The 10,000-nt window shown below is 41.5% G+C and overlaps 1 protein-coding gene across 8 annotated transcripts in view; it reads left to right on the forward strand.

The window, feature by feature from the left end:
- Positions 1-3,708: 3,708 nt before the first annotated feature.
- The window catches only part of LOC123504927 (ATP-dependent 6-phosphofructokinase-like), a 50,043-nt gene continuing 43,751 nt past the window's right edge, over positions 3,709-10,000 (forward strand). Inside the window, exon 1 of one of the 8 annotated variants that reach the window (XM_045255869.1) lies at positions 3,709-3,727. The gene's annotated coding sequence lies outside the window, so the exon portion shown is untranslated. The other 7 variants (XM_045255874.1, XM_045255872.1, XM_045255868.1 and 4 more) reach the window with 7 other exon arrangements.

Below are 10,000 nucleotides of genomic sequence, written 5' to 3' on the forward strand. Positions count from 1 at the left end.
ACCATACACATATAGTTACCTGACTCCGTTCACGAAAATGACAACGTAACACCACCGAAATATAATGACAAATATTGATATTTCCACACAAGTGACTTCCCACAAGTAATCTCTTTCTCTTGGTACCCATACATGGAACCACGTTAACTTCGTACACAATTACACACTAGTAAATATGTTATGTAACTTATTCGTCAGAGCAACACACATGCACATACGTAGGTAGCCGTATACAATTTCCTTATTCATAGATGAAAACGCAAGTATATAACGACGTCATTATGAACCAAAATACAAACACATAAATACATACTAAAATAATACCTAAATCTCCTATCGTTATTTCTCCTCCATTCTAATTTACCTCAAAAAACTGCATTGCAACTTATAGTTCCACTTACTGGTTATATGAAGTACAAAACGCTGCCCTCAGCTATGCAGCCGAGGGTGGCCCGCTTAGAGCCGCGGTTGTCCTCTCTGCTTCCTCTCTCTCTACCCCAATCCTCTACAATTTCCCTCCAGGAACTTATGGGGGCGTGTCTTGACCCACACAACACGCCACTCAGAATGTACCATTCACCAATCAAGTACAAGCTCACGTGAACTCCATGTGTGGTATCAACAACATCCAAGAACGACAACACCACCACATAATGTTTACCTGACCTGGGCTATATATATCTGCCCGGGCTGCCCTGGGTCAACTGGCCTGGGTCATTAAATGTTTCCTTTTGACCTTCCTGCCCTTCCTAATCTTTTTTTATGGCTGGATACGGCTACACACCGCATACTGGCGAACTATCATACATCCATATTTCTTTATTTCTTATTTCTTCATATTTCTCATATTTCGCTTATGATGTGGGCATCTGACACACGTGTGATGCAATGTTGCCCGTCCGTCACCCTGTCCGTCTCCTCACCGCGAGGCCGTGACCTGATATCCCTCGCGTATGTTACTTTCCCTCAGAAACTATTTTCTCATAATAAGGTCAAGATTCCACATATTCTTACTCCCAGTATATACTGAAATACATTTCAAAAGTAAATGACCCGCCCAAGAAGTCTGAACAGCCAATCAGGAATACTCGGGGCAGAGCTTGAGAGTTGGAGACAATAAACAAGAGACAATAACATTAACTACCACAAATATATTTTTGGTCGGCTGCCTCCTAAAGAGTTTTTAAGCTGTTGATAAAGTAGATGTAATGTTAATCTGTTAATTCAACCATCAAGCTAACCTTAAAAACCCTTTTGATTGAAAAAATTCTTTTGAAAATATAATCTTAAATGGCCACTATTTTTCAAAGTCCACAAAGACGGTACTATTTTTCAAAGTCCACAGAGATGATAGAATTTATTCGTAAGAGTGTTTTTGTTATTGATAAGGTAGAGATCATGTTAATATTTCAATGGAACCTTTAAACTACCCTAAAATAAACCGTATTTTTTAAACAAGAACCTTTGAGAAATACAAATTATATGGCCATTATTTTTCAAATTCCACAATTTTCAGTGACTTTGTTCGTAAGACTCTTTTTGTTCTATGTTAAAAGTCCAGCAAAGCTCATTATTTTTCTAACATATGCATAATTTCAGGAGATGAAGTAAATACTTTTCGTTATCAATGTGAAATGGTGTTATGATATCTTAAATTCCCACATTTTAATTGAAAGTGACACAGAGAGCCTTTTCATTGGCGTCTTAATATGTAATAGTATTCGTAATTCAAGTATTGGCTCTGCGTCTTAGTACGTTTCATTGTTTCTTTGTTTCATTAACTGTTGATGTATTTCTTTTACCTTTACAAATACATGTATATGTTGAATGTTTTACTTAAGCCATAATAGATAAATGAAACATGTAGATCGCATACCAAACTAGAATTAGATATCGTTATCTGTGTAGATCGCATATACCAAAGTACCACCAACTCTTGTTGTTGTTGTTGTTGTCGTCATTATTGTTGTTGTTGTTGTTTATCTATATCTCATTGTCACCTCTAGTTTTACTCCTACTACTACTACTACTACTACTACTACTACTACTACTACTACTACTACTATTACTATACTCTTACTACCACTACTACTACTATTACTACCACTACTACTACTATTACTACTACTACTACTGCACTACTACTACTACTACTGCTACTGCTACTACTACTACTACACTACTGCTACTGCTACTACTACCACTGCTACTACTACTGCACCACAAATCAATATGGTTGTGGTGCCCTCACACCACTGCACATCTTGTCTGTGACACCACCACACTACTACTCACCACCACCACTGCCACCACCACCACCTGCACCACCACCACCACTGCACCACTGCCACCACCACCACCACCACCACTACCACCACTGCTACTATTGCCACCACCACCACCACCACCACCACCACTGCTGCTACTGCCACTGCTGCACCACTACTGCTACTGCTGCACTACTACCACCACTGCTGCACTACTGCTGCTACTACTACTACTACTATTACCACTACTACTACTGCTGCTGCTACTGCTACTACTACTGCTACTACTACTACTACTACTACTACTACTACTACTACTACTACTACTACTACTACTACTACTACTACTACTACAAATCAATATAGTTGTGGTGCCCTCACACCACTGCATATCTTGTCTGTCACAAAGACAAGCAATGAAGGAAAGAAGAATGAAGAAACGAAGAATGAAGAGAAAAGAAAGAAGCGAAAAGAAGAGAAAAGAAAGATCAGCCGAGGCCGGGCACCTACGAAGAGCCATTAACACCTCTCTTCGAATGGTCATTCTCCAGAATCAGTAACCAGAGAAACAACACACAAATACCAGGAGAAACAACAGGAAGAAAGCCATAAACCAGCTGGGAGGTAGCCTAAGGGAAAAAGGGATTAACAGATTACCGGTGGGGACAGGACAAACAGAGAAAATGAAGGTAAGTGAAGAAGGCGGAGTCAGGAAAGAGAAAGGAAAAGGTAAAAGTAGGAAAGCATATTATCTTGTAAAGACATCCAGCGCCCATAAACACCGCTCTCTGACTGGCCCAATAAATACCCTGACTGGCTTCTTGTAACAAATATTAACGCCTGCAGGAGGGTCCTATATATGAATGAAAAACGTGAGTGATTGATATGGAAATGTTATGAAAAGATAGTTTTCTGAGTAGATAAGAGAGAGAGAGAGAGAGAGAGAGAGAGAGCGCCCACAGAGGAGCGTGATTTCTATACACTTACCATGAGATGACAACACTGCCAATAACCTGTGTTCTGAAACGCTCTGCTCTGTCACCGTGGCAATCTTCAAAGGCCTCAGAGATGATTAACCAGGTTCTTAAGCCTGTTTCTCCCGATAAAAGTGTAGAAATCTTGGTAATCTGTTACTAGAACAATTTATGGCTAGAAAAACATTAAAAACCCGTGGCATTTCAAGAACCTGTTGAAAGTAGTCAAGATGTGGACAGATGTTTCAGAATAATGTTCTTAATCTAGTAAAGTGTTGTATACAGGTCAATGGAGATAGAGAGAGAGAGAGAGGCTATCAGTCAAGTGGTGAACATGACCAGATGGTACCCCGTTGCCAGTCTTCCTGTGGGGCCCGTGTGTGACCGTTTGAAGCATTTGGAAGTGACTGTAGGCATCTGAATGAACTTTTTGAGGTAATGCAGTGCCGGCCCGTGAGAGAGGAATGTAGTTAACGCAGAGTGAAGGTAAGACCGGAGGAAATGTAGGAGGTGAAGGAGTGTTGTGTGTTCGTTGCATAAGGAAAACAAGCTGAGGAGTAACCGGCAACATAAACATAGAAAAGGATAAAACGTAGCCTATAGCTCACAAGAAATGAGTGTAGTGTTGTTAGCAACATAAAGACATGAACTATAGGAAAAAGTAAATGACACTGAACTAAAGCGTGATAAAGAAGGGAATATGAAGAAACACTGTGCATGTAAATTGTAATTCCTTTCTTTATATACGGAAAATGAAACAAGGAAAGCACTGAAACCATGAACTGACGAAGGAGCGGAAGTAAAGTCGATATTAAAAGAAACGATAGACCTCTGTATGCGTTAAATTCCTTTCATTACTTAAGGAAAATGAACTAAAAAAAAAAAAAACTACTAATTTAACTAAAGAAAGAAGACAAAAGAAATGTATTGATCGAATGAAATTGAATGGAACTTAAATAAATTGTACTGAAAACATAAATGAAAAGTAAAAGAGGAAGAAAAAAAGTATTGGAAGTCATAACGAAGGAAACACACTGAGATAAATACTGACAATCGAAACTAAAGAGAGAAAAGAAAGGAAATGTATCAATATTAGTGAAATGAGGGAGTATTGTTGAGTGTGCATACCGCTGCGGGATTCTGGCCCGTATTCAGAAACGCTTTGGTCTCTCACCACGATTAGTTTCAAGGGCCATAGAGTTGATTAGCGGGTTTCTTAAGATTGTTTCTCCAGTTAATATTGTAAAAATATTGTTACTCTGCCTCTAAAACCGTAAAAACACCCTAAATAAACTCGTGTAAATTTAAAATATAGAGCCTTTTTAGATAGTGGAGGTGAAGCACAGAAGTGTTGGAGAGTACGAGCCAGCCTGCCTCATCACTGGGAAGAACTTCTATGAGAACACTACCGGTTGTCTCTGTCGCCTCTGAAAATAGTGTTGGCGTTTGAGAACATTGCCGAGTGTTACCTTCACATGGCCCATACGTCACGTCACGGCCTTCCCACGAGCCTGACAATGTTGCCTAATATTGCACTGATTCAGGAAACATTTATACAATCACTTGCAATCAGAGAGACTGCGATATTGCTTATCTTAACAAATATGTACATTGGTGGTTGCATGTTCTCCATTATCAGCCAGCCTGTAGCTATGACGCATCTCTACGGCGTTTGGAATGGAAGGGTTCTTTTCCTCGGCTGTGTCATAAAAATACTGCCCCAGACAGATCCATCCAAGACCAAGAGAGTGATAAAGGACCATACGCTGAAACGTTTCTGCGCCTCACCCAAACTACTTTCAAAGACATTGGTTGAAGTTACATCAGGTTTTTTGGGGGGTGGGGGAGTGTTTATACTGTTCTAGAGATAGATTTCTACATAATCAACAGAAAGAAACACTCTTGACAATCCTGCTAGTCATTTCCGTGGCCTTTGAAAAGAATAATGGTGAGAGAGCAAAACGTTTTTATACAGATCTGATAGCCGTGAAAGGCCTGAATCCCCGACAGGAGACTTGAAACATAGGACCTCAGGCGTCAAACGATCATGAGGTTCTGAGATTATTTCCGGGGTGCTCTCTACCTCCAGTCACTCAGCAGTAAAAAGGTAACGCAGATACATGAAAGTTTCCTGGTGCCTCCAACACACCACCGCACAAGCAAGAAGACTGGAGAGAGCGTTGGTGCAATAAATAAAGATAACATGATGCATTACACTAATATATTTCAGCATTAAGGGTGTCAGTCATTGCAGTAAAAAACATTAAACCAAGGAAACTAACCCTCCTTCTCTGCCTCTCGTCCCCCCAAAAATAAGTGCCCACTTAAGTCATCGCCCCCCAGAAAGCCATAGTGTCTGAAAATACGAATAGATAAAAGTCGCAATCCACAGCTGCTTTGAATCCGTTTGAATAATAGGAATGAAAAAAAGTGACATTGTAGAAATAATACCACTATCATTTCAATCTTGTGCTGTAAAGTTTAACAACCAACAAACTTTTTTTTTCTTTTATCCCCTCTTTTTTTCCTCCTCTTATCTTCTCTCCCCCTCCTGCTCTTCCCTCTTCCCTCATCTCTACTTCTCCTTCTCTGCCTCTGCCTCCTTTTCCCTACTTTCTGTCAGTTCTATTGAAAGTTACTAAGATCTTGCAGTGTACTTTCATAACTCGATGATAGCTCAACAAGAACACTCGTACTGCATCCCTGACAAGAAAAGCACCCATGTGAGAACCCGCCTATTCACCTATGGGCCCTTTGGAAGCAGTGCCTATGTGAGGGAACAAAGCGCCTCGAGCCACGGGTCCCAAGCGTGCATAAAATGAATGTTGCAAACCGTCTAGGACTCGAGCAGAAACGCGCCTTAAGGAATTGACCTTGAGATGTCCTGCCGCTACTTTTGATGTTTTGTGGTTTCAGTAATGGCACGCACAAAGAGAGAGAGAGAGAGAGAGAGAGAGAGAGAGAGAGAGAGAGAGAGAGAGAGAGAGAGAGAGAGAGAGAGAGAGAGAGATTTGTATTTCTATTATGTATATTTATAATGTTTTGTCTTCAGTAGTTACATATATTGAAAAGATAAATAGATGAAAAATAAAATGAATTAGAATGAAACTAGGGTGTGTGTGTGTGTGTGTGTGTGTGTGTGTGTGTGTGTGTGTGTGTGTGTGTGTGTGTGTGTGTGTGTGTGTCTGTGTAATATTCTGACAAATAAAAAGCATCCATATAAGTGAATAAAAATTTAATAACACACACACACACAAACACACACACACACACACACACACACACACACACACACACACACACACACACACACACACACACACACACTCGGGGTACGTGACCACACTGTTGTAGAAAAAAACCCATCTACTGTGTTTAATTCAATCAATGACCAGTTAATTATTTTTGTAACTGTACTGTGATAATAACGATTTGAAAAGGCCAAAGAATTATAGTCCAGTATTTCTTAGACTATTTTCACACTCACGATGCAAAACCATTGAAAATACCTTTGAAAACACCCGTAACCTTCTCTCTATAGAACATGGAGAGAGAGAGAGAGAGAGAGAGAGAGAGAGAGAGAGAGAGAGAGAGAGAGAGAGACGCCCACGCTTTTTTGTTAATCCAGTGTTATTATGTGTTCAATTTGGAAAGTGTTCGACAATGCAGTTCTTTGGGTACAACTGAAGTTTAGTCTTCCAATCTCGTACCATCAGTCAATTATCGTACTGACACACTGAAGAGGACGGTAATGTCAGGAAGGATGGCTTATGGCTGGTTAAAGAGCAGTGTCGCAATGAAGTGACTCCTCTCTCTCTCTCTCTCTCTCTCTCTCTCTCTCTCTCTCTCTCTCTCTCTCTCTCTCTGCCGGAAAGAGGTAAGGTCATATATATTTTTGTTTAGTGAATAAATTTATATATCACGATATCAGATAAGATACGGGCGTCTCTCTCTCTCTCTCTCTCTCTCTCTCTCTCTCTCTCTCTCTCTCTCTCTCTCTCTCTCTCTCTCTCTCTCTCAACAGTGGATCCTTTATGCAAGTGAGTGGCACTTACTAATGCCAAGTGGTGTTACACAGTCCACGCCAAGCACCTCTCATATCTGCCTGTGAGTCCTTGGTGCCAGTGTAGGATTTCAAAATACCCGCATGAGCCCCTATTTTGAAACGCTTGGTTCTTCCGTATTTTCTAAAGGCCACGTATAGGTTAACTAGTCGGATTATACTCGCATGCTTTTGTTTTCTCCTTCCTCTGATAGTGCAAAGTCCGCACATAAAGTTATCATCAGATTCATGAAAATATCTCTGAAAGCATTACTTCTTATAGACCATGTTAAGCTGTCACTCGAATCATGAAAATGCCCTTGAAAATCCCTGTAAGCTCTGTAACAAAGAATATGCTAAAAATAGTTGACATAAGAAAGACATATTGAAGTGCTAAAAGAATATGTTCCTGGGAACTGAGGGTGGTGAGGCAATACTTTACCTTCTCCTCCTCCTCCTCCTCCTGTGTAACCTCTGCAGCATGGTGATAGCATTTCCCCCAGTATCCCTACGCACCACAGCTTCTGATGGTAGCGAGACTCCTCCCTCTGCGCTGGAGAACAATTTGCTATGGTCGTCTATTTCAGTGCTTACATCTCTTCTTCAAACACATTCTCTCTGATCTTGATTATCTTTAACAGGATCAATTAGTAGTTATTCGTGTGTATTCAGAAGTGTTGTAATTATTCTCGTGAATTAACAGTGGAACAGAATACCTATGAGAACATGATCACTTATTTCTATAGTCTCAAAATAGCCATGAAGAAAGTCTTAAAGTTATTAACCATGGGCATTTTTTTCACTCAATCTTTCAGCCCTTCTAGTCTTTGCTGGAAAAAAAAAAAACTTCTATATGAACTGTAGCGATGGACTGCGAGGAAGAGAACTAATAATTGAAGCGATTCACACCTCACAACGTGCGAGGGTACATTCTTGCATGTGTGTGGGTGCGTCCGGTTCTTCAGGATTTCCTACCTGTTAGTCACTGAGTTGGTGGGAAAGTATCGGTGAACTGCATTTTTTACCTGAAAGACGTGATGATACTCACGTCATTACTGTTACTGCCATTCCCTTTGTCCGTGTGTACGTACTTTTTACATTCCTCCTTTTTTACCTAGTTATTTTTTTTTTTTCTCTTTTTAAGCTATTCCATGTTGCTCAGTGACCCTAAAGTTGCACGTGTCTAGGTATTACTATCTGCATAATCACATCCGGTATGCACCTGTGTGTCTGAGTTGAATGATGAATGTGTATGGATGAGTGAATGGGAGGCGGTCTGCCCTATGGTCCCGTTGCTGGGAGTGATGACAAGTATTGCATCATCGGGCGGCGCTCAACACACTCCATCCCGCATAAAAACTTGCAATTAAACCATCACCTTTCGTATCTAGCAACGCTATTTTTTAGCAACCTACTGATTAGAATAAAGTCCTTGTCCCATGTATTTGCAGCGAAAAAGGTCGAACATGTAGCTTTAACTATGGAAAAAAGAAGATATAGTTGTGATGGTAGGCAGATAAGGCAACTGTCGTGCGCACAGCAGACAGCTGCAGCATCTCTCAAGGTCACCTTTAGTGTCCTCGGGGAAGTCAGTGGGGAAGGAGGTGAGCAAGTTTTACTCAGTTTAGGTTAATGAACATGCACTTAATTATCCTAGACTTTCCTGTAGCTTCAGTAAGGCCTACAGTGTGAGGGCAGGGGGCGTGGAAGTGTCGGGGCGTGTGCTGGGCGGTCTTGGGCGGCGGGCAGCGCTGGGAACACTCGCGCCAAGAGTTATATTTAGATTCTACTTTCCTCGCCAAATTTCCACCGGTTGAGGGAGTCACCTGTGTACTGTGGAGGCCGGGGTGAGTGTGGAGGCCATCTGTGCGGCGTGTGACCCCTGTGTTGTGGCTGGCGAGGTTGTCATGAAGTGGTAGTGGCAGGTTAGGTCACGTAGGTCACTAGGTTCTCGGCAGGTTTGGTAGCAGCGGTGACTGAATGTTAGTGCATTGTTCGTAATTGAGAACTTGACAGAGACCTTGGCAGTGAATATGTGTGCGTGTACGTTCATGTTACAGAGGATAATACCCTTGTAGAGTTATTATTGATTGATTTTGTGTACTTATTTATCTTATCTGTAGCATTTCTATTGACTGGGTCGTTAAAGGTTGCATGGCAGACCGCTGGTGAAATGACAAGGCGGTGAGCCACACACACTCCCGCGCTCCCCGGGCGCTCAGGAAGTTCCCCCAACAAAGCAATGAGAAGTATTTGAGAAGTATTGATTTATGAGCGTGTCTACTGGAGGTTGTCATGAGGATGACATAATTTGTCAGACACAGGAGGATTTTGAACCTGTCTGCCTATTTATGGCTTTAATGGCAAGGTAATGGAGATGTGGGACAGGCAGGGGTCACCTTGAGGGGTCAGGTGAAGGGGAGGGGCAGTGTCTTGAGTCACCTACAGCCAGTCACTCTTAGGCTGGGGAGTAGTGTTCATCCTTGACTGCTGCCAGTGCTCCTGTGTAGCAGGGACACTGCCTTAAGAAACCACCAGGCAGGAGCAGAGTGGAAGGTGCTGAGTTTGTGTTTGTGTAGCCAGTGGTAGTGTTGGTGCCTGGGCATGCTGTGCAGTGTAGCCCATTGAGGTAACTTTTTACAAATTGTAATAATCACTGATTGGTGGATTATCTGTGGTTGCAGTGCTCTAATATGTAGGCAATGACAAGTTAAGAG

Source organism: Portunus trituberculatus, chromosome 17, assembly GCF_017591435.1.
Source record: "Portunus trituberculatus isolate SZX2019 chromosome 17, ASM1759143v1, whole genome shotgun sequence".
Classification (NCBI taxonomy): Eukaryota; Metazoa; Arthropoda; class Malacostraca; order Decapoda; family Portunidae; genus Portunus; species Portunus trituberculatus.